This window comes from Coturnix japonica, chromosome 1 (assembly GCF_054131305.1).
Source record: "Coturnix japonica strain WE chromosome 1, WE-NBRP24, whole genome shotgun sequence".
Taxonomy (NCBI): Eukaryota; Metazoa; Chordata; class Aves; order Galliformes; family Phasianidae; genus Coturnix; species Coturnix japonica.
The window spans coordinates 64,440,320-64,464,304 of NC_140663.1; the positions used below are offsets into that span (position 1 = coordinate 64,440,320).

At 36.8% G+C, this 23,985-nt stretch overlaps 1 protein-coding gene across 1 annotated transcript in view; it reads left to right on the forward strand.

The window, feature by feature from the left end:
* LMO3 (LIM domain only 3) overlaps positions 1–23,985 on the forward strand; it is a 141,281-nt gene that overhangs the window by 1,335 nt on the left and 115,961 nt on the right. The gene's annotated exons all lie outside the window — the stretch shown is intronic.

The window sequence follows — 23,985 nt, forward strand, 5'->3', positions numbered from 1 at the left end:
CTCCTCTATTAAAATTCCAAATGGCTAAGAGGATTTTCTCAATTTAGTCATACTTTTAATCTTCACTGAAATGAGTGATGACTTCTTATAATAAAAAGTTGACAGGCTTACATTGCGCACCGGTGGATTAGTTTCCCTTGGTGATGAGGTTTTCTTTTGTGCACCGTGTGTCTGTTTGATGGAGGTTTAACAGAAAGCATTTTGGCAGAAATTGGATGCAGCAGGGATCATCTGGAGAAGGCTGCTGTTCGATATTAACTGCACACAGTAACTTTTTTTTTATTTATTTTTTTATTCTTCAGCCAGGTGATAGAAGCAGCCAAAGCGTGTGTTCCCTCACTGAAGGAAATAGAAGCATTTTGGGGGAGATTATAAAGGCAAATGTATGCATGTGGTATGAACCCCTTTAAGCATCATATTTAATTTGCTTTTGGCTATTGTCTAACAAAAGCAAAAAAGTTAGATATTCTCTGTAAGAAGTTATCAAACCCATGAACATCTGCAACATGTACGTGTTTTTGTTAATTTTTTTTTTTAAAGCCTTATATAGTCCATTGTTGGGAAACATGGAAAGGACATGCAGCATAAAATGAATTTAAGCAAGGTAGTGATATAAAAACTGTGCTTTACACACATGAATGGCTGAAATTTTTCTCAGAAAAAGTGAAAAGCAGAATTTTTGCAGCTTCCTAAGAGTTTCTGCCAGGCATGGGGGAACATAAACAAACATAGTTGCTTCATCATCATAGCTGTGATGAAGTCATGAGCCTATTTCGATGTCAACCTGTGATAGATCCAGCAGTTTCTCTGAATCACTTGCATACACTATGACATCTATGTTAGTAGATAAAATCTAATCCTGGAATATCTTCCTGATTAACTTTTAGTTCAGTATCAATAATGTGAAAAAAAAATGACTTTTTCAGGAGCTTTGAGTAGGACTGAGATATCAAAGGAAACTCTTCTCCAGCTCTTCTGAATACAGAGCCTCAATAAATCAAGGCTTGATCAGGCTTTGCTTCAGGAGATGCCTGCCTCTTGCTACTGTACCAAATCCTTCCCTTCCCAAGTGCATCTGAGAAAATTCCCACCAAACAATACAGATTTTTTCAGATGCACTCTTTGAATTCATGTTGTTCTGCTAGACTTACTTTCCTATAAGGCTGAGCAGAAAGACTGATACAATGCAAGAACAGATCATTTCAGAAAATGTGCAATGCTAGTACAAATATGAGCTCAATACTGGTTGAATCTAGTTCCATAAATAATTCCAGAAAAATCAAAACAAGTGATTTATTTTAAAGCACACCACGCTCATCATGCATGTTCTTATAACTTGGTTCTAGGTGTCCAAATATGGCTGATTTAAATTTCATTTACTTAAGAAATTTATGTCAATTGCAAAACATTTAACACTAGAACAATGATAAGCAGCACCTGAGCACTTTTCATGTTTTAGGATTTTGTTTGACAGTTTAAACATTATTTGAAAAAATATATTAATATATTAAAAAATAGTCTATTTTCTATTTCACTGAATTTTTGAGAACAGGAATAATGTTTATAATAGAGACAGGAAAAGCTTAATCTGCACTTACCTCTGGTTCAGGCAGTGAGTGGTGACAATCCCACTTTCCTTGTCAAGTTTCAAGAACTCACAATCCTTAATTTAAACACTTGAGAAATCTATGGAGCCTGTCAGTCTAGTTAATGAAGCCTCCTCCTTCCCCTTTTTTAAACAAAAATCTGACTTTCTTTAAAGACCACTTAAGGCATATCACTGATTATACAAACAGGTTCTGTCCTAGTAGAGTGAATAATCCAATAATACCTTCTTAGACTTGTTTCCCTCACACCCCTGATAGTTCACTAAGGGATTGTAGCTTCTTTAAACGTATGAGCTAGTCTAAAATAGGCAACAGATATGTCATTTTCAGTTCAAAAATTATGCTGTATTCAATACAAATCACTGCTTTGATTACAGACCTTTTGATCTTATGTCACTTAGAAAGTTATCTACATGAATTAATGATCCCTTAATATTGCCTCGCACTTTTATCAAAATATTTCCATTTTACAGATATTTACAATGATTGAAACTGCTGAGCACTATGCAACAAATATGAGAATAGGTATAAATACTGATATGAGATGAGAGGCTTCTTAACCTAGGTTCTCTGCAATAGTTAAAGCATATAAAAGAGTCAGATGCTGAAATAAACTTGTTACCTTGCCATGTTAAATGTTGTGAAATATATATGGTCAATCCTTTTTCTAATCCTCACCTTATTCACTGTAAAACTGTTACCCCTTGTTCTGTCACTATGCTCCCTGATAACGAGTGTCTCCTCATCTTTCCCATACACCTCTATTTAAATATTGGAAGTCAGTTCTCTCAAAGCCTTCTCTTTTCCAGGCTGAACCACCTCAGCTCTTTCAGCCTACCTTCACAATACAAGTGCTCCAGCTGTGTAATCATCGTCATGACCACTAGTTGTGGAAATGGCCACAAGTTGTATCAGATGTGGTTTAGACTGGACATATGAAGGACCTTTTTTTCTCAGAGAGTGGTCAGGTACTGGAATAGCCTGCCCAGGGAGGTGGTGGAGTCGCCATCCCATGCAACACTTCAAGTGGGGCCTCATGAGAGTGGAGCAGAGTAGAATCACTTTTTTCAATCTGCTAGCTATGCTATGCATTGACTATATCCATATGCGTTGACTACATACAGCATGAGTCAGCAATGTGCCCATTCTGCTAAGGCTACTGGTATTCTTGGTTGCATTAGGCAAAATATCAACAGCAGATCAAGCAAGATGATCCTTCCACTCTTCTCAATTATTTGTGAGACCACATCTGGAGTCCTATGTTCACTTCTGGGTGTCCCAGTACAAGGGAGACATGGTCATATTAGGAAGAGTCCAATAGAGGTCTACCAAGATGATAAAGTGACTGGAGCACCTCTCCCATGAGGAGAGACTGAGTGTGGACGGCTCAACATGGAGAACAAGAAGGTCAGGCAGGTTCCTATCATTGTCCATTAATACCTGAAGGGAAGAAGTAAAGAGAATGGAGACAGGCTCCTCTTGGTGCTACCCAGAGCCAGCACAGGAGGCACAATACAAGAGGTTCTAAACATCTGGAAGCACTTCACTGTTCAGGTGATGGAGCACTGGCACAGGTTGCTCAAGGAGTCTCTTACATAGAGCTCTTCAGAAGCTGTTTGGACATGGTCACACTTGAGCAAAGGTTAGATGAGATGACCTCCAGAGGCCCCTTCAAACCTAAGCCATACTGTGAACACAGAATATAGAAAATATGAAAAGCTCTATGGCCCTTGACTACTGAGCTTTGCTTTACAAGTGGTAGTGAATTTATGACAAAAAGGGAAGAACAGGAGGCAGGGAGGAGCAGGTACTACAGGAAAAAGTTAAATCAAACATGAAGGTGGAAGAGCTAGAAAAGGATCTACGTATGTTGTAACAAAGTCAGAATTAGAGGTTAGAAGACCTGTCTTAGCCAGAGGTACATTGAGTGTGTCTTGGGAGTGGGATACTGTCTGACTTGAGGAAGGTCAGAGAAGATTAGTCTAAATACTGAGTCAGGACAGCAGAATATGAGGGATGTGAATTTCAATGGTGAAACCAGGCATGGGCCTGGCCTCAGTATTACAGAGGCGTGGATGGCAAGACAGTGTTCTCACTTTGAATGAGCAAATGAAAAGATGGAAGGCAGAGTCAAAAATAACACGTCAGCAAGACATGAGTAACAACAAGATGGCAGTATTGTCTACTGGGACCGGAAACTGGAAGCAAGAAGAAAAACAATCTTTTTGACTGTCTGAATTTTAAATAGCAAAACTGCCAAAAGATCACAGAATTAAAGACAAAAACAGGATAACAGTCATTAAGAGTGGAGAAGTAGGTTTCTGAATCAGTAACATAAATATAATACCATCTCACATATGAAGATAAGCCAAAAGGTTTTCATCTGGTTGTAGGAGGTATCTGGAAATTCTCATTAAAATTCCTTTGATGAAAGGTTTGCACTTAGACTTTCTTTCCAAACGTGCAATAAAAGCTCCAATGTAATTCCATAAGACAAAGTGATCATACTTCTCATGTATAGGGCTATCAGTGCAAACTTACACATTAGATGCTTTTACAGGTGTTTTGGAATTCTGGCTTCTGAGTCCATTGTATACATAAAGCTGTGGAAGTCTTTCATCTGTATGTTTAGTCTGATGTCTGTTTTAATTTTCAGATGGCTTATCCTGACAGATTTCTTGTTCAGTAAATCTTGTTAATAGAGATGTTCTGTCTGTTTACTGCTCATACAAAGCCAAATTTTAGTCTAAAGAGTTAAATAAATTTTATCTGAAACAATTATATTTTAGGACTCAATGTGAAATGGCTGAACTGTGCTTGAATAAGCACAGTTGAAGTTCATCTTTATTACAGTTCCTGGATACTGAGAATGTTACAGGCTGCCTTCCAGATATGGTTACAAGCTTTTTTTTTTTTTTTTTTTTTTTTTTTGCCCAATTTAAAGAAAGAGCTTTACCTGTACGCCTCGAGGCAAACACCTCTTCTGGCTTGTGGCAATCAGATCACTGTTTAAAAGTGGCTATGAATTTCCAACTGGGATTGAAATTAACCAAAACTGTCTTTCACCAGAAATTCAGCTTTTTATCCAGCCTATAGGAAAGACTGTTTCAGAAGCAGGTCTAATCATTCTCATTTATGCTATCACTGTCTTAGCATTCCCTTAGGTTCTAGAACACAAAAATGTTTTTCCCATTTGCTTGATATGCATCAATCTGCTACCATTTTTCTGTCATACTTTAACACTTTCTCCTCCAGACTGCATTGGATACTTTGGATACTACATTGGATGCATTGGATTGAAGAGGGTAAAAAGATAATTGATCATTGAAAAACATTACCATTAGATAGATCTGAATTTGGAGGTTTAGATGTGTCCCTCAACAGGGCTTAAGACAGTTAGGGTGAATCCCTAGCCCTTCTGCAAACTGCTGTCCATAACATCCCTGGGCTGATAGCTGCAGATAGGTCCAGGAGACTAACCTTAGAAGTCTGCCTTAGCCCATAAACTTCGAATCACTGGACATTAGTCTCAAAATTGCCTTTCCTTGCTCCAAGTGTTGACCTGAAATCCAGATTGAGCTGGCCTGGTGTATTGATTCCAGTTTCCTCTCTGACTAGTCTCTCTCTGAGCTTCCTACAAAATGAAAGATTTGAAGCTGACTGGTAGGTAATGTGATGCAGTTTCTTCTATGAAAAAAAAAAAAAAAAAAAAAAAAGAAAGAAAAAGAAAAAGAAATGGACCTGCCCTTAAAGGGCCATTGATTAATTTAGCCGAGAGAAATGTAGTTGCTCAAAATAAGTAATGTTACAGTTCAGAGTGAGAGGTCAAAATGAAACTATATTTAAGCTTCCATTGCTTCCGGAGATGTAAATTTGATTCCTATAGTCAAGAACAAGATGTTGATCAGAGGGCAGGGTCTACATTGCTGTGATATGTGAATGCAGCCCTTGAGAGAAACACACCTCATTTCCTAGAAGGATGCATATTGCCCTGTGCTTGTTTATAATGCATGGTCACTGACATTTAAGTCATTCCCAGGAAGACAGCATGTCACCACATGTCATTTTTGATAAATGGGTGCCTGGAGTCCTGAGCTTACCCATCACATGTGGGTGCACACTTGTACTTGTACTTGGATATACACATACTTGCACTCCAGCAGAATCAGGCACATCCTAGACCCACTGAGCCAAATTCACTGACTTTCTGTCAGCATGTTTCTGCTGAAGACAGTGGTGTAACACAGGCACAAGTCAATATAGAACTTGGCATACTGTATTTCGCATACATATTTAAAGCAGTCTGGATTTGCATGGTAGTTTCCAGCTTTATTACATGAATACATATGTTCCTGCAGATGTAATTCTCTTGAAAGGTATAAATAATGGATATTCTTCATAAGCAGTTGACCCCCTGGAAAGACTGAAATCAGAGAGAGGGAGTTTGAGCTACCTTGCACAATTCAGCTCCTGCTTGCACTCAATGTCACTGGATAAAAGTCAGTTAGAGGAATTCCTGTAATGTGTCATTGCCTGCTGCCTCCAGTGTCACTCTGGTCACTACCACCAATGAGTCTATTAGATGAAAAAGACGGGGAGGAAAACAGTGGAAGTAATGTAGCTAGTTAAACTGCTGCCTTTTGAGTCTTTGGGGGGCACTTTTATTTTATTTTTTTAACAAAGAACAATCACTTTGTAAGAAAAGGGGCCTTTGGCATCAGAGCAGATGTGCTACCTATCCATTTCCCACAGCAAGCTACAATAATAAAGGAAACAATTCTCAAATATTGCTGGTCCTGAGGCATTTTAATTCTTTGTGATTCAAATACTTTGGCAAATCAGAGACCAGATAAGCCTAAGTTCCCACAAAGTCCTTATTTGACTTACGCACAGTGGAGAATAAATGCAGGAAACAGCAGCAAGAGCTTAGTTTGCAAAGGTCTCATAGCATGTGCAGAAGTAAAAAGCATTGCAAAAAGCCAGATCTTGTCCACTACGATTACAAGTGTGTCTGGTCTGCACATCATAGTAAATGCTTCCGATTTACAGATATGGGAATTACCAAGGTAGCTGCTGTTTTAACACATTTTTGAGGTTCCACTAGTGCATGATTTGAGAGAGTGTGTATGGATCACACAGGTGGAAAAATGGCAGCTGCAACCTTTTTATTATTATTTTTAATTTCTCTTTTTTTTTAATCTGAAAGAGGATTTCAGCTCTTATTTTCAATGGAAGACTGAATAGTTTTACTTTTCACATACTATTGCCATTGTATCCTTTGTAATGAGAAGTAGTACAACTTCATGGACAGCTCAGTAAAAACACTTTCTAGGTATTTTTCCTTCAAGCTCCTAGGGCTATGAAACTATAACTTCTAAGACTGAAATGCTATCTTTTTATTCATGATGACGACAGTTTCCATAGTTGTTTGTGCTGGTGTTATTTAATTTTTCAAAAAAAAATTTTTCAGCACTGGTAGTAAAGTGTCAGAAAGATGGGAGTTGTTGGGATATTAGTCAGCCAATCAGGTCTTGGCTTGCTCAACACATGGTTAGGAGAAGACATTTATTCTTTGACTTCATCTGCTCTCATACTCTAATCACTACTACAACAGTAGGCAGTACCAATCCCAACACTAGTGTATCTGAACAATGAAAAGGCACCTAACCATTGTTGAAGACTTGAGTAGTTTCGGCTTCACAAATTGAGAAATGCAAATAATTCAATCTCTTACATACTCCTTGAGGCACAATGGCAACCAAACAAATGCATACTCAAGCCTGGTTCAGCAGGAAGATGGGAGAATCACCTCTTTGTCTTTCTGCAGCCATGCAAATTTAATACAGGTTTGTCGTGCTTTTGTTTTATTCTGTTTTTTTGATGAAATACTGCCAAATATTATATAAATACATTGAGATAAAGTCTGTTGGTTTGTTTATTTGTTTGTTTGTTTTTTAAAGCTCTATTATTAGCAGAATATTATTCTGGATTTGCACGTTTATAACAGAGATGAGACTCCAAAATACTGTATACAGTATAATTTTTTCCCCCTATGGTTAGTTATAGTGTAAACATATTCTGCTTTCATACAGCCACCTGCCATTTTTGCTTTATTGCTGCCAGAAGGTTTAAAGGCATGCTTTTAAATATCTTGAAAGTTTCCTGTTGATAAGGAAAGGTGGTTTTAACACTTTTAAGTAAACAGTAACACACAAACATCACAAATCATGCTTTTTGATAGAATCTACATTAGCTGCATGAGGCATGAGGGACACTACTGTGTAAGGAGGAGGGAAAGAAGGCTCAATTTCTAGCAGGGAGACCTCATAAGAATTAGTTATAAAGGTAATATACCATGCAATATAGTACATATGTTACGTACCAAAACAATTATGTGAGATCTTGAAACAGTTCCTGTATGTCTTTTGTCTTAATAATAATCACTGGGCAGTTCTGCAGGTAGGATAGAAGCAGACTGACAGCCCTCATGAGTATTTTAGTCTTCTGAAATCTACAACTCAAAGGGGAAAAATATCACATATCACAGTGACAGAAGCAAACATTTCTTAAAACTTACTTAAAACTTACTAAAACAGATTCTTGGAATATCGTTTCAGGAATGTAACTGCTTTTCTAGACAGATTGAACACCGAGACTTAAAGATTATTGATATGTGTTTAAATGCTGTCATACTAAACAAGTCTATTCAACACTCATCAAATTAAACCATAGGTGACCTAAGAGGAGAAAGTTTACTATAAATCATGGGTACAGTGCATAGATTCAGAATTCAAACATGACCTGCTTGTTGGGTGCCATATACCTTTTCAAGAATTGCAAGCTTTGGGATGTCATCAGAGCACCAGATGCATATTTTACCTAAAGCCCAAAATGGCAAATGGTAGATTTATAGCCCCTGTGTTTGGAACAGTTCCTAGAAGTGTATGAAGAACAACTAAGATAACCGCTTGGAAGGAAAAAATGAGCAATATGGTCACACTCCAGAGGGTGTATTTGTAGGAAAGGATTCAAGATACATTCAGTCTTCAAGATACTTTCAGTCTTCTTTCCCTCCTTTTGTGAGATTTCCTTGAATGCTTCTCATCTATAATTATTCACTGCAGTTAAAGCCATCAGGCAGCTAAGCATCACGTAGCCATTCACCAATCACAACAAAGCAACCAATGTCCAATGTCCAGTTCAACCAGTCTTCCAATGGTGTAGCAGCTCCCCAGCTATCTCCCCTACTTTTATTGTCCACCATGACACTGTATAGTACTGGATATCCCAGTCTGGATCAGCTGTTCTGATTCTTTTCCCTCTCAGTTTCAACGTGCACTGTCAAGACCTGAAAGTCCTTGTCCCTGTTCAAGTTCAGTAACACCTAAAACATTACTGTGTTGCCATTATTCTCATCTTAAATCCAAAAGACAGCACCGTATGGAAGAAATCTAAGTCTAACCCATGCAAAATCAGGGTATGGTGTCCTTCAGAATTTATGATTCAGCTTATTTTAGCCTGTGTATTAATAGTATGATCTACGCAGAGGTGAAAAGGCAAATCACATTCCTGAAAGTATTACTGGAAGAATGCCTTTGTGTTAAAGACTTCTCATGGAGTAATAGACTTGATTTTGGACATCACACTCAAGCATATACAGTTACACTGGAACAAGACAGTACAAGACAAAGACTTTGGTTCTGTCTCGTTTGATATTTAATCTTTATCAATTATGACTGCTGCCAAAAGAGAGTCCCATGCTCCTTCTGTTTCACTGGTAACTCATCCAGTGTCTAGAAGATTTTTGGCTGAGTGGCTTACTTGACCTGGTTACTGAAGCAAAACTAGCCCATTGGACTACATGTCATGAAGTTACATGACTCTCTGATCCAGTGAAAATGAAAAAGATGGGAACACGGTAGTGTGGGATGGAGAGAAAAGGGATGGCTTTCTCAACAGAAGCCTTCAGATATGCCAGAAAAACTTCAGCATAGAAAGGTATTCCAAGGCTGCAGGTCTTTGGGCAGCAGTCTGTGCCCTGTCTATTCTTTCTAATTCAGTCTTCTCCCACTCAGAGCTATAAGATCACATCCACTCCTTTGCAATGATTTTTGTCCTTGCTAGAACCTATCATCAACCACTTTATCTTAATATGTCGGTGGGAAGCTACCAGACTTCTTTTGCTAAGCTTGTTCTCTTGTACGTGCTTTTTAAGTGTATTACAATAGACAACACATGGATGTGTGTGGTGTACTGAGGAAAAAGGAAAAGGAGAAGCTTGTAACAATACTGAACTGCTAGAAACCCTGACTTGTAAAAGAAGCTTGCAGCACTTGGGTTTGGGCAGCTTAGGAATTAGAAAGGGGGAAGTCCATCTTTGATTTTTAAAAAATTCACCATAAAGAAGCAGTACTTACTTCTTCCCTAGAGCTCAGAACCATGAAAAGGAAACAATAAACTAATGGTTTAGTTTGCTTCAAAGGTGACTTTGGAAAGGCAGTGGGAGAAAAAGCTATCTATCTGGGTGTCTAGACCAAGCTTAGTTATTCTCTGTCCATGGAGAAGAAATGGTTAGACCTCTAGAGATCTTTTCCAACTTTAAACTCACATGACTCTAATGTTACTACTCTAGCACAGGTATAAACAGAGAATCTTCATTTTCTAGATATCAAGAAAAACAACATAATTCACAGAAATACATTTAGAACAGAAAAACGCAGAGATTGAACTATCCATCTGTTATTCAAGCAACATGTGGTCATATAACTCATTCATCTGGACAATTTACAAAATTGGCCTGGCTATAGTCCTATTTATATGATAACAACAGCTGACAAAAGTTCTGGAAGCAGGAAGGATGGCTCTGTGACGAGGGCCTGTAGCTAAGTTAGGCAGTCAAGAACATCCTTTCTCATGGGCTAAAAACAGACATTTTGTATGAACAGCAGGCAACTATATCTGACACAGAGAGACAAAGCCTACTCTTAGGAAGTCTTATAAAGAATGATTTGTCTTGGGGTGAAAGCAGGAAACAATGTCAGAATATGTTTAAGAGACTCTTCCTTCTTTTATCCCTATCATTTATTAGGGCTTGGTGTTGGTAACCAGCACTCTTTCTCATGATCTGACCTGCCTGCCACAAGGAAGGACAGATGTCTCACTGCACCACCACATGGTCCCAAAAGGGACAGGGCCTATGCCTGTTTCTGCAGGGTCAGAAGACTGCAGGAGCAGCAAAACCAACTCAGGAAGTTCTGCTCCTGCACCAGTGGCCTATTTCTACCTCCTGCTTTCTCAACCCCTTCTTAAGCTGTAGGTGTACCAGCTGTAGGACCAAGTCATCAGTGTGCTAGAATGGTCTGAACTTATAAAATAAATTTTACAATAAAACAAAGATCCAGGAAACAGCTTTATCAGACTCATCAAGGAAAGGGACCTGCAGCAGAGAAGAAGTGAGTATGGTAAGAGGGAGAGAGCAGCCATTTATTGTGCTGGCTTTTCTGTCAGAGCAACTGTCTAAAAATGAAACCATGATCTCAGACAAGGGCCCAAGCTTGTACTAACAATTAAATTACAATATTAGGTTAATAGTAGTGGCCCCATTTTATTTACTTGAAGTTGCTGTAAATTTGAACAAGAGTAACTGAGAAAAAAATGGGTTGTAGAAAGACTTAGAACTGTCATAGCAAAATTAGCATGAAAAGATTGAGATAAGTTTTAGATGATGGGGGTGAAATATTTATTTTCAGCTGGAAAAAAAAAATGGGATTGCAAGTTCTTTTTTTTTTTTAAGATACTAAGAGGGAGGGAAAAAAAAAAAAAGGAAAAAAAAAAAGTGAGAGAATGAGAGAGAGAGAAAAAAAAAAAACTTGCAGCTATAAAAGGTATTCGTCAAGAACAGCCATCGGCCAGCACCACAAATGAACAACTCCAGTGTGAAAACACTTTCAAAGTTCCAAATGAGTTGTCCCTGTGGTAATAAAGAAAGGCTGTTTTACAACATGACAGTATGTAAGACAGCATTGTCAGCTATAGTTTATTTAAAGCACAAGGCCTGTAACAGGAAAATAATGACTTTAATAAAATTTACTATTGACTTTGTAGGCTAAAATCTTTCTGTCATCAGGAATACAGAAAAACAACCTGCCTGAAAGCCCTTCACTTAAATATATTCCTTTAATATTTCAAAGCAACTTGTGACTATTTTTTTTAATATACATGCTACTTCAAAAGATACTGTAGTGGGTTGGAAATTAGTATTTTTAATAGAAAGTTGGAATTGCTTACATAAGGGAAAAACTGGTAATGACCTATGACACTGTCTACTGAAAGCAACATTTGAGGAAACTGCAAAAGCAGTTAATGCAATTCCTTGAAAAGCTGTATAAAGCTATGTCACAAATGAATGATTTATAAATTACTGAAAGTCCTTCTCATCTAGAGGATATCTTTTAATCATGCGCTGTAGTTTTCTCTGAGTGAACTCCAAAGAGCGTGCTGCAGAGATACACAGAAATCTGCAGCATGTTAACAAGGTTGGGGTCACTTCTAAGAATTGAGGGGGGGAGAAAAAATAAAAAATCCTCACATTCGGCATGATTCTACTTTCCAGCCAATTTGATTAAATGCACTATAGCTTTCTGGTAGTGTGTAAGAGGTCATGTATTTTATATTAAAAACTGCAGAATTTTCATTCCTTTAATGTTTTTTACATAGTTAAAATAAACTGTGGTAAAAAGTTTCCCAACAGTGTATGACAGCTCAATTTAGAGGTGAAACCTTTTAATAAAATCTCGTGAAATGAATGCTTTGCTTTATGCACTCTGTTTGTGTTTCCCACTGGAGTGCTTAGCATTGTGAAGCAGTGGATTCTTTCTTTACTGCTGCAGAGCAGCATCACGGAGGAGAGTCTGGAGCTTTGGAATTGAAAAGATGTCACTTAGCCGCAGTAAAATTGTTGATGGAAGAATCTTAATTTACAGTGAAAATGCTTTACTTTTGACTTAAATAAATAAATAAATAAATAGATAAATAAATAAATAAAAGCTATTGTGCATTAACTTACATTTCAGATAATTAATTAAGAATGAAGAAAAATATTCCATAGAGGCTTTTTATAAAGGACTCTGGGGTCCAGAAATAGTATTAAGAGGGGAACCAATTAAAGATTTATCTGAGAATGAATAATTTTGCTAGGACTTTGGCAATGAAACTGGCTGAAGTCACATTTGTTATAGGTTTGCCTTGTTCCATGCACATCCACAAATCCTTCTTATGCTTGCTGAACATATCAATGGAGAAGTAATCTTTCCATATGAAAGCACAATGCCTCTCTTTCCTAGTGCGCTATGCAAGTACCAGCTAAAAAAGAGGCAGTACACTTCATAAACTCCTGAAAGTGAAAACACACAGTTTCCCAAGCTTGGAAATCGGGAGTTCATTCATTGCTTGTAAACTAGGAAGACAAAAAGGACAAGGATCTTACACTATATGAATTATACTGGCTCAGTCTATCTGTGCAGCCCGTATGTTATCAAAGTGTTGCATAGAATTCTAAAGCCAATGTAAGTCAGTGGGAGGAAGTATCCAATTGAATGAATGCTGTATGGGCCCCAAAATCACAGTCTTGCCAGGATGCTGTATGTAGAACTACTGCTATCTTAGCCTTGCATGGTGGTTTAAAAAGCTTTGCTGCAGTTTAGAGCTTCTGTTTGTATGTATGCAGTTGCATGGCATACTGTCTGTCATTATTTGTGGACATCTGCAGCTAGGAAAATGGTTCTTTTTGGCATGTTGCCCTAGCATTTCATACTTTTGTAGCAATTTCCTTTGAGTTTACCACACTGATAAACTGTGACAGAGCAATTATACCTGTCCAGTGTAAGGTTCATCTGCACGTCTACTGTCCTCATTCATCAACAGTCACCAAATTTTTGGGGCTTCACTACAATATTACCTTAGTAAAGACAGATAATCTAAAATGCTTTGCTTTTTATAGATGTTTCAGAGTCCTTTAAATATCTGTAAATATAAATATATGGATGAGTTAGGAAAAAAATGTCTGCACACAGATATAGCACACTATTAGCCCTCAGTGCTGGCACAAGCCTGGTAAGGAGTGTAGATAGCTGAAAAGTTGCAAAATCTTTTTCTTCTATGACCACTCATGAAGACTCAAGGGTAAGCAGAAACCCAGTGCACCATTTAAAAATGTTTAATCAAATTATTAAAATAAAGTTTGAAGCACAAATTCCCGACATAACACAGGTGGGGAAAAGGAGATAAAGATGAATAAAGGTGTCTCTCCTTCAAACCTTTTCCCATCAGATTTAATATCCATCTCACACCACCGCACAAAGGACTTAGGTGAGTGACCTTATGCAAAGGACAGGCCTACACTTCATGTGACATAGAAAAAGACCTCAGGACCCCTATTCAAATCAGTCTTTCATTTACTTCTAAAGTAAGATGTTGAATACATTTTAAAAGACCCACTTTTTGAGCCATATCAGCCCTCAGAAATTTCCATCCTCTTAAATAAGAAGTGCTGAGGATTCAGTGCTTAAACAAAAAATCAAGACTGTCTAAATTTTGGAACACATCTTAGACTCTAACTGTTCAAAGTCTTGCCCTTACATTTTATCCAAACTGCAAGAAGATAGTTTTATTAACTTCAGCTGGAGGTTATTATGTCTTTTATCTTATTTTTCAAGACATGTGTGAGTGGAGGGAAATACTTCAAATCTATAGCTCATCAACATTAACAACTTTTTTTTTTTTTTTTTTTTTTAAGGTAAGATTTATATGATGTAGAACAGAAGAATTTACTCATTAAACTCTTCCCTGGAGCCCCCAAAGCTCCAGCTTTCTTTCTGTATACTGGGCAGGAGGAAGGGAATCAAGAAAGACAAAGGAAAAAATAACCATTTTCAAGAGAATCTTATAATCTTTTAAGTATTCTAAAAGCATACCTATTTCATTCTTTAGTTGCTCTCCTTGCACTTTTCTGACACTGCTTTCCAGCTCAGTAAAAATATTGACAATTACAAGCTCAACTGTGGAAACTCAAATTACCACCAAAATAAAAAAAAGCCTCACTTAAAAAATATTATAGATGTTCTATGTAAATAAAAAAATAAAAATTAAGCGTAGCCTTGAGAGGTGGAATAAGAAGTCTACCTTATAGTTATACAGGATAAACCTGAATAAGTAATTAATGACTTTTTCACATTGTACCTCTGTTTGAGAAGTCTAAATTATTTTCTGCAAATTTGCAGAAAAGAAGCCAGAAGTCCTGGTAGACAGCAAGTTCAACATGAGCCAGCAATGTACCCAGGAGCCAAAGAAAGCCAACAAAATCCTAGGTTGCATTAGAAGAGCAATGCTAACACATCAAGGGAGGTGATGAATGGTATCAGTTAGGAACTGGTGGGCCACATTTGGAGTACTGGATTCAGTTCTGGGCTCCTCTCTACAGGATGGACAGGTGAGTCTCTGGATTGAGTCCATTGAAGGATCATGAAGATAATTAAGGAACTGAAGTGAGTCAGAGGAGGAGAGGATGAGATCTGAAACTGTTTGGCTTGGGGAAGTGAAAGCTTAACAGCGTGCATAAGTATCTGATGGGAGAATGTAAAGAGAGGGGCAGGATATTCTCAGTAGTGTGCAGTTACAGGAAAAGATACAACAGGCACAAACAGAAATACACGGCTTTCCATTCAAACATAACATTTTCTTTTATTTATTTATTTATTTATTTATTTATTTATTTATTTATTTATAGCCATGCAGGCAAACGCTGAAGCAGGTTGTCCAGAGTGGCTGTGGAGTCTTTGTCCTTGAGATTATTCAAAAACAAATAGTACGTAACCCTGGGCAACCTGCCATAGCTGGCCATATTTTTAAGCAGGGGGATCCATCCAGACAATCTCTATATATGTATAAAGGAGAGTGCTAAAGTGGTTTACACAGAACCACTTTTTTTCAGTAAAACACAAGACAAAATGCTTCCCCTCTTCTCAGTTATTCAATAAATCTGATGAGGAAAGGGATAGGTTTCTGGCTTGTATTAATTGCGCAATCCCAAAAGAGCCCACACTTGCATATTTATGTTATATTTTGTTAATTTTAATTATTATTAAGATTTTTTGATTGTCACTGTTAATTTGAGTAGAAGCTGATGACAATCCTGGATTGTTTGGTGGGAAGAGAGTCATAGGCTTCTTCCATAGCTGTCTCAAAGCAGTTTGCCATACTGGGGTGTGAGGGATGTTTAATGCCTTAGAAATAATACCTTTTTATAGGCTTTGAACAATTGAAATGACATTGTGTACAAACACTTTCAGAGGATAACAGTTATAAACAGTGACTTCAACACAGGTCAAGCTCTTGTTGTACTTCCCTGTGCCATATCTTATGAGAATTCTAATTACTAAATACAGATGCCTCATGGCCAGATAATGTCATGGGTACAATTAACAGTTCAGTCACAGTTGGAACCATCTATATAAAACACACAGACTCCACAATAAATCTGTTTTCAGGAAAATCCTTCTTGTTGTTCTGATCATTCTTTTTTTTTTTTTGACAATACTTCAGTACTTGTTCTTCACTTCTGTTTTTCTGAATCTATTTTGCCATCTAATACTGAAACAAAAATATGTTGATTCCCTTGTGTTTTACAGTCTCATTGACCAACGTGTAATGAATTCCTTTTCCCTTGAATCATCTAAGAGGCAGTTAATTTGAACAATTCTAGCATGTTCCTTGCTCTTGTATTCACATCTTATAAAATAAAATTATGCACAAGTTTCATCAAAGATGAGCTGTGCTGCTAAGTGTGTAACTCAGATATAGAATGAAGCATTTAAAGAAGTTATTGATGCCAACATTAAATTTACAATTATTCATAAAAGAAAACCATTTGAAGAATTCCCTGTGCTGAGAGTACACAAAATAGCTTGCTACGCATAAGAAGTTACATTTATTAATAGCTCTTTTTGCCAGAATCTCATTTTACCAAAGCAAACTTCATCCTCCAATGGGACTAAGAATCACATAAACGTCACAGATGCTACAAGTTTATTCACCATCACCATCACAGAAAATAAACAAACAAACAAACAAATAAATAAATAATAAGACATCCAACTATCTCATGACAAAGAGATTTCAAAGTAGGCAGCTGTCCAAAATATAGTAAAAGAGAAAGCTTTGATAAAACAAATTACTGTAATGATTATTAATTGCATCCTCACCCCTACCTTGTATATACAGATAATGTTAGGAATACTTCAAGCAAATCTTGTTTATGTAACATTCAACACATTACACATCGTACAAATATTTCTTTACTGATTATGTTTCCCATTTTCCCTTGCAGTGATGCTTTAAAGGCATCCCATACCTAACACCTCTGTACATCCAGCTAGGCTAGTACGTTATTTGGAAACTGTTTTATAAATACCATGATTATTATAGGAGTTAAGCATCTCTCATTAGCTTTAGTAGGATGTGTATCACAGTATCACAGTATCACAGTATCACAGTCTCATGCGGGTTGGAAGGGACCTTAGAGATCATCGAGCCCAACCCCCCAGGATTCGAGCCTCTGTGTAGCAGAGCGGCGCTTCTACCACTTGCGCCACAGGGGGGATTTGAACCCAGGGCCTCCGGTGTTGCAACGCGGCATTCCTACCACTGCGCCACGTCACCAGGGCACACATGTGTAGTTGTTCAATAATTCAAAAATCAGAGTGAAACGAAGTTAGGAATGTAAAGATTAGAGACAGTAAGTTATAAAGACAGTAAAAGTTATAATTTCTTAATAATTTCCTAACGCATAGCACAGGAGATTAATTTAAAAAAAAAAAAAAAAAAAAAGTACGAAAACGTTATAAAAGGTTTTTGGTTTGTTGTTTTGTTGATGTTGTTGTCTGTTTGTTTTAAGCTGGGATTTTGTTTTACATGAAAGTTTTTGTATAGACATGAAAATTAATCTGTTTAAGGCTAGAGACACTTAGTAAATAGCCCTAGACCCAACTAAATACCTATTAATGGTTAGAATTCATTAAGTTTACTCCTAGAGCACTTGTTCATGTTTCATTTCTTCTAAATACAATGAACTTTGGCAATCAGAGAAGTGACTATGGTGCGAACTAAGGTGGAGGTGACACAAATTTTCACATCAAACCACACTAATGTGGATGCAACTATTGGCAGTTCAGGACTTTAAATCAAGAACTATTACTTTTATCTGGTTTTAGATTAGCTGGTCTACTGAGACAGGGGAGGGGGACCAGGAGAAATGACACTGACATTTGCAGCTCTAATAAGCCTCTTAGGGTGCTGGTGACCAAAAAATTTGACTCTGTGTGCTCCTGTTTTGCTAGTGATTTCCTTTTTATTAGCTGTGTGATGGAAAATAATATCAATATCTAATATCAACATTAGGGATCCTCTTCAAAAGATTCACGTGGGCCAGTGAAGATGAAGAAGGTAGAGCAAGCATTTGATTCTGCCTTCTCACAGCAGATGGATGTCTTAACTACTGACTTTTTGGAAATGAATGAACTTGGTTCTTTTCTTCTTATCTCCCTCTCTGGAAATTAAAACCTGGATCTGTGATTTTTTTTCCAATTAAAGTTTCAATGATTTTGGCATGTTCCAAGAAAACCATTGCATCAAAAATGCCTTATGCATAATTGGTTGAGCCAACAGATGTCACATTATGGCTTAAGCCCTCCTGAGCACTATGGATCAGAAAGTGGCATTTTTAATAAAAAAGCTTTTTCGTCAGTAAAACCCAGGCATGACCAGTGGATAGATTAATGTCTGTGTGCATCCAAGCTGCCCACAGATGGTAGTATAATCTTGGACTGGTTTTCTTGGACAATGACTTGAGATTTTCTTCATAAAACATCTTTGTAAAAGTCACGAAGATCTGTCAGATTAAAATAAAATACCCGATATTCTTCAAAGACAGAAAAAAAAAAAATAAATCATTTTTTTCCTAATTAAATAAGGCAGTCTCATCCCTAACTTTGTTTTAAAACTGTAACTAGTGTCTAATTTTCCAGTAACCAGTCCCACTGAAATTTAGTAAATAACCATTGTTTAATAATGATAATATTTCTAAGATAGGATTGTTTTACAATTTCAGTTATTTTACCACACTTGATTATCGCAAATCAGCCTTGATCCAAGCCTAAAATTCAGTAAATAGTACATTATCTCTAGGGACAAGTTTCACCTTCTAAGGTCATAATTCTGGGAAAATTCACTGAAATTTCATTAGCAGGAAGTACTTTGCTCCTTATTGTCTTTGAGCAGGATTTCAAAGAATTTTCTGTGTTGGCTATTTCTACAGACACATGCTATATGCCAGTTCAACTTTGTTATATTTACATCTATGTAATATGATTTATCATTCATTAAGAGTGTTCTCATATTAAAGTAATTTTTATAGGGCTAACAAAAATGCTATATTAAATTCAACTAGGAGCCAGGGAAGGAAAAACTCTCTTCTTATGCTTGCCATCCATGCCAAGGATTTAATTCTAAGAACTAAATTAATTTATGTAAAGCATCTCACTCCCTCCTACATTAATTTTTTTATGTGATCAGCATTAGATTTTTTGTTATATTCTGTTCTCAGATGTCATTGGCTACATAAAAATACCAGAGAGTAACTATGCTTCCAGTAGAAGGACATTCAGGAATTTTCACCAATTCCTTCTTTTCACCTGTAGTGGAACAACATAATATTATTTCACAAACAAGCAAGAAGCGATAATGTATTTTATAAGAGAGTTTGATGCCTATCCATGGCAGAACATGAGAAAGTATGACTTTTGATTGCCATAGAAATACATATATAATGAATATTGTTTTATTTGCGAGTGCACACTGTCTACACAGATTAGTTGGAGTTTTGTGAAAGCTTCTGGAACAATGTAAGGAGACAAAGAAAATGAAACAAATTTCTGATATATGTTCAAAAAGCATAATATAACATGAGAAATAATGGTAGGCCTCTGAGGTATGACATGAAATACTGAGAGGGTAAGAATTCAAGGAGCAGAATGTAAGTGAGCTATAGTTTTCTATCAGAAAGATAGATAACACATTCCGAGAAGGGTTTTCAAAGAGCTTCAACATGTCTGAGAGTCCAGTAAGTAAAAGCCTCTCACCATCTTCCATTAAGGATAACCACAGTGGGGAACATGAGGATGAAGACAGTGCAGTGGCTGAAATTTCAACCAATGTGTGACAACTTCCAGACTCTTCCCTTAACTTGGTTCCCTTGGTTTCCTCCACCAGTGGAACCTCAAAACAGAAGGGCATTTTTACTTCTGGGGTGGGATTGTACTTCCTCTCAGAATCCCAATCTAGATGAAAAAAAAATTCTTCACATCAAAAGTAAAGATTAATGCCTTTAATAATAATAATAGTAATAATAATAAAATCAGCTTCTGTAAGTTTCTTCTCTTCTCTTCTCTTCTCTTCTCTTCTCTTCTCTTCTCTTCTCTTCTCTTCTCTTCTCTTCTCTTCTCTTCTCTTCTCTTCTCTTCTCTTCTCTTCTCTTCTCTTCTCTTCTCTTCTCTTCTCTTCTCTTCTCTTCTCTTCTCTTCTCTTCTCTTCTCTTCTCTCCCTTCCCTTCCCTTCCCTTCCCTTCCCTTCCCTTCCCTTCCCTTCCCTTCCCTTCCCTTCCCTTCCCTTCCCTTCCCTTCCCTTCCCTTCCCTTCCCTTCCCTTCCCTTCCCTTCCCTTCCCTTCCCTTCCCTTCCCTTCCCTTCCCTTCCCTTCCCTTCCCTTCCCTTCCCTTCCCTTCCCTTCCCTTCCCTTTTTTCTCTCCAAGGGTAAAATGCTGGGTTGAAAAGTTAACAGACAGCTCTAGATCATACCACTTGTAAGTTCCAATGAAGACATGTAGGTCTTAAGATCTAACTGCATAATAAAATGAACACTTCTTTACACTTGTAACTGCCACATCCTTCACCAAGGTTCAAAACAAAAGGCTGGGAATGGTAGATGCTTTCTAAACTCTTAGACCCTTCATTTTGTATTCATATTTCTTTTACAGTATGCACCAGAGTCTTATTACATTTCTCTACAGTTATTACATTTCTTTTATGAGGAATATTGAGCCAAATTCTCCTCCCTCTCTTGATTTACAGGAATATAATTAATTCTCAAGTCAACTGAGCTAAAAATGGTGTAAACAAGAGAAAGAACTGTGCCTCCAGGAACAGAAGTACCACAGGAGAAGTCATCACTTTTAAAACATGGCATCATTTCAGTAAAACACAGCAGATGCTTTGGCTCTGTCTGTCATCCAAACTGTGCATTGCTTTTTGCACTACATTTTGCTGATTTCTACTCAGTCTCCTTAGGCATTCATGCTAATACCTTGTACTTGATATAGGATGAGTGTTTTATAATTAGGCACACACACATGAAATACCCAAAACTATATTAAACCTAAACACATTTTCAGAAAGTTGTAAAATACTCTTTCCAGATTCTGTATTCTCAAATGGATTAATCTGAAAAACAACTGGGACTCAATTTAGACCTTCCTAGCAGCAAGCAAGAGGAACGTCAAACTCATAATTTTACTTTATTGAAGACCCTCTTAGGAGTCCATCAGAAAGAACCCTATATGCCTGGTAGCCAGTGATCAGTGGGAGGTAATATTTAGTTTATTAATGTAGCTTTGATTTTTTTTCATGCTGTTGACGCATAGTATTAAACCAAGACCTTGATCCAATTTCCCTTCTCCCTTTTTGTAAAAAGGCGATGAAACATAGACAAAGTTAACAAGATCTTGCATAATATCAAAGTGCTTTGAGTAGGTCCCAAGTTATCCAGACATACAGTTTACTTGTACATTAAAATGTCTAAAATAAAATGTGCACCGAGCTTGAACAAAATTTAAGAGACTCTGGGCTTAAGTCAAGGTTAATTTTGTAAGAACCTGTCAGTTTTAAGGCAACTGTATGGATTAGTAAGTGTCTCTGTTGCACAGAAGAATACCTTTCGATAGTACTTGACATTACATGAAAATATCATAGATGTTTTCATCATAGACTGCAGCATAGATACTAACAATGGATTTTAAAAGAAGCCAAGGCAAAATGCAGAAACTTTTTTGCCTTATTTTCTTCTCAATAAATCAGTGTGAATTACAGAAGTAGGCAAGGGTGTTGTCTCACAGGTTATGATTCATGTTTTGCAGTACATTACAGTTGATTTATACTATTATTTGTAGGGTTTAAGACTTTGTTGCTGGGGAGTGAGAATATATTGGGGATAAAAACAGCTGACTGGAGTAAATCTGACATGGAATAAATACTCCAAGCTAGAAAATGGTAGAAAGTCAAAAAGCAATTGCAATAATATACGAACTTTTGACTAATTCTATCTTGCTGTGAACCACATATGGAGCTCCTTATTGTCATCAGTACTTAAGCATGGCTCTCATGAGAATAACTCCTGTTGGTGAAGGTGTAAATAGTTCACATTATTAAACTGCTAACAGGCAGGTAACTGATCTCATAGTAAAATCTTCAGACGGATGTTCTTGCCATCAGCAGTGCAGACAGATAGTGTTCAAACTGCACGAACATCCAGACCATGCAGATTAAGTTTCTTGCATCACACTGTAGTATACACTCCACACTTACTTAGAGTTTAGCTGGGCTTTGCCTGACACTTCACTAAGGACAAAGCAAGGAAGAATATTGATGTTGAGAGAAAACTTTAAAGATATCACTGCTTGTACTAATAAGTGGGAACCTGGAGCATCGTTTGCAGTAGTGCAAGAACTAGACACCAAGAAGAGATATAGAGGCAGCAAAGTATATGTCAGCAGTGGGAAAGCAAACCAGTAACACAAAAGTTTTGGATTTTGCAATGATCTTGATAAGTCAGTAACTAATCTCAACAAGATTAGAATTCACAGTACACAAACAACTAATTGAAGCATAAATAAACACTGACAAAGGATTCAAAAAAAAAAAAAAAAAAAGAGGAATTTCTGCATAGAAGAATTTACAGAAGAGCAGTTGGTCATGGTGGGTATTAAGCATTACCTTACTATAAAATGGCATGTGAAAAACCCTCATGAATATATAGCTGTAATGATGAGAAAGAGAAAGTATTAGTTTAACTTGTATTAATGTGAACCAAGTCCAACTGGTTAAGCTTGTTTCCATCCTTTCCTTTCTTCCAAGAAAAGCAGAAGTTTGGGGAAAAAAAGAGCAGTTGTAATCGCTGAATCACTGACACATAAGAAGCTATGCTTTTTGTTTCAAAACTAGGAAACAACAACTAGATTGCACTGTAAGCATCAACAAATTTTAAAAATCACTGTATTACAACACAGAAAAAGTCCTAGGAAACCTATTCCAGAATCTGCTCTAAGATTCAACAGGTTGCATGCTCATTTAAAAAAAAAAAAAAAAAAAAAGAAAAAAAAAAGTGCAATATAATCAAAAAATGTGTGAACTTGAATGAGTATTTCTTAATAATAGACAGGGTTGGACAATAAAGGTTCAGATAGAGAAAGTGGTCAAAAAAAGAAAGAAAGAAAGAAAGAAAGAAAGAAAGAAAGAAAGAAAGAAAGAAAGAAAGAAAGAAAGAAAGAAAGAAAGAAAGAAAGAAAGAAAGAAAGAAAGAAAGATAGATTATAAAAAGTCAAAGAAATCTAATGTGTAACTCCATTTTTAAGTTGTTTTATTCCGCTGCTGTTTTGTGAGGGTTGCTATTGGACATCTGCTACTTAAAATGGCTACTTTCCTTATTACATATTGGTAGCTCTAATAAAATTGTGTTTACCCATAGATATATAAAACAAACAGCATTTTTTCTGGTATTTATATATAGTATTTACAAAAAAAAGGTTTCTAGTGTGGAAGTCAATCCAACCTAATCACAGATTTTCTGTCACATTTACCTTGGTACCAAGACTCGTATCCATCTAGGAAATTATTTCTTGGAGAGATATAGGATCAAATTCTCCTGTCAGTTACACCAGTATGCACTTGGAGTGACTCCAAATTAGCTAAAAATCAACAAAAGTAGCTTAATATGTTCTGGTGTAAATCAGAAGAGGATTTGGCTTCTGATCTTTCAATAATTATTCAAGAGTAAACAGTATTAATTTCATCACAGGAGAGCACTGGAATGTGAAATGCTGGAAAACAACAACTACACTGAAACAATAAAACTAGGGAATATAGCAAAAAATGCCTCTTCTTTACTGTTCCATCCATTGTCATTTCTTTCAGAATACTCTTTAGACCATTGATCTTCACCAACGGCACCCACAGGATGTTGGTTTATTATGTTTGGTATCTTGTAACTGCTACTGCATT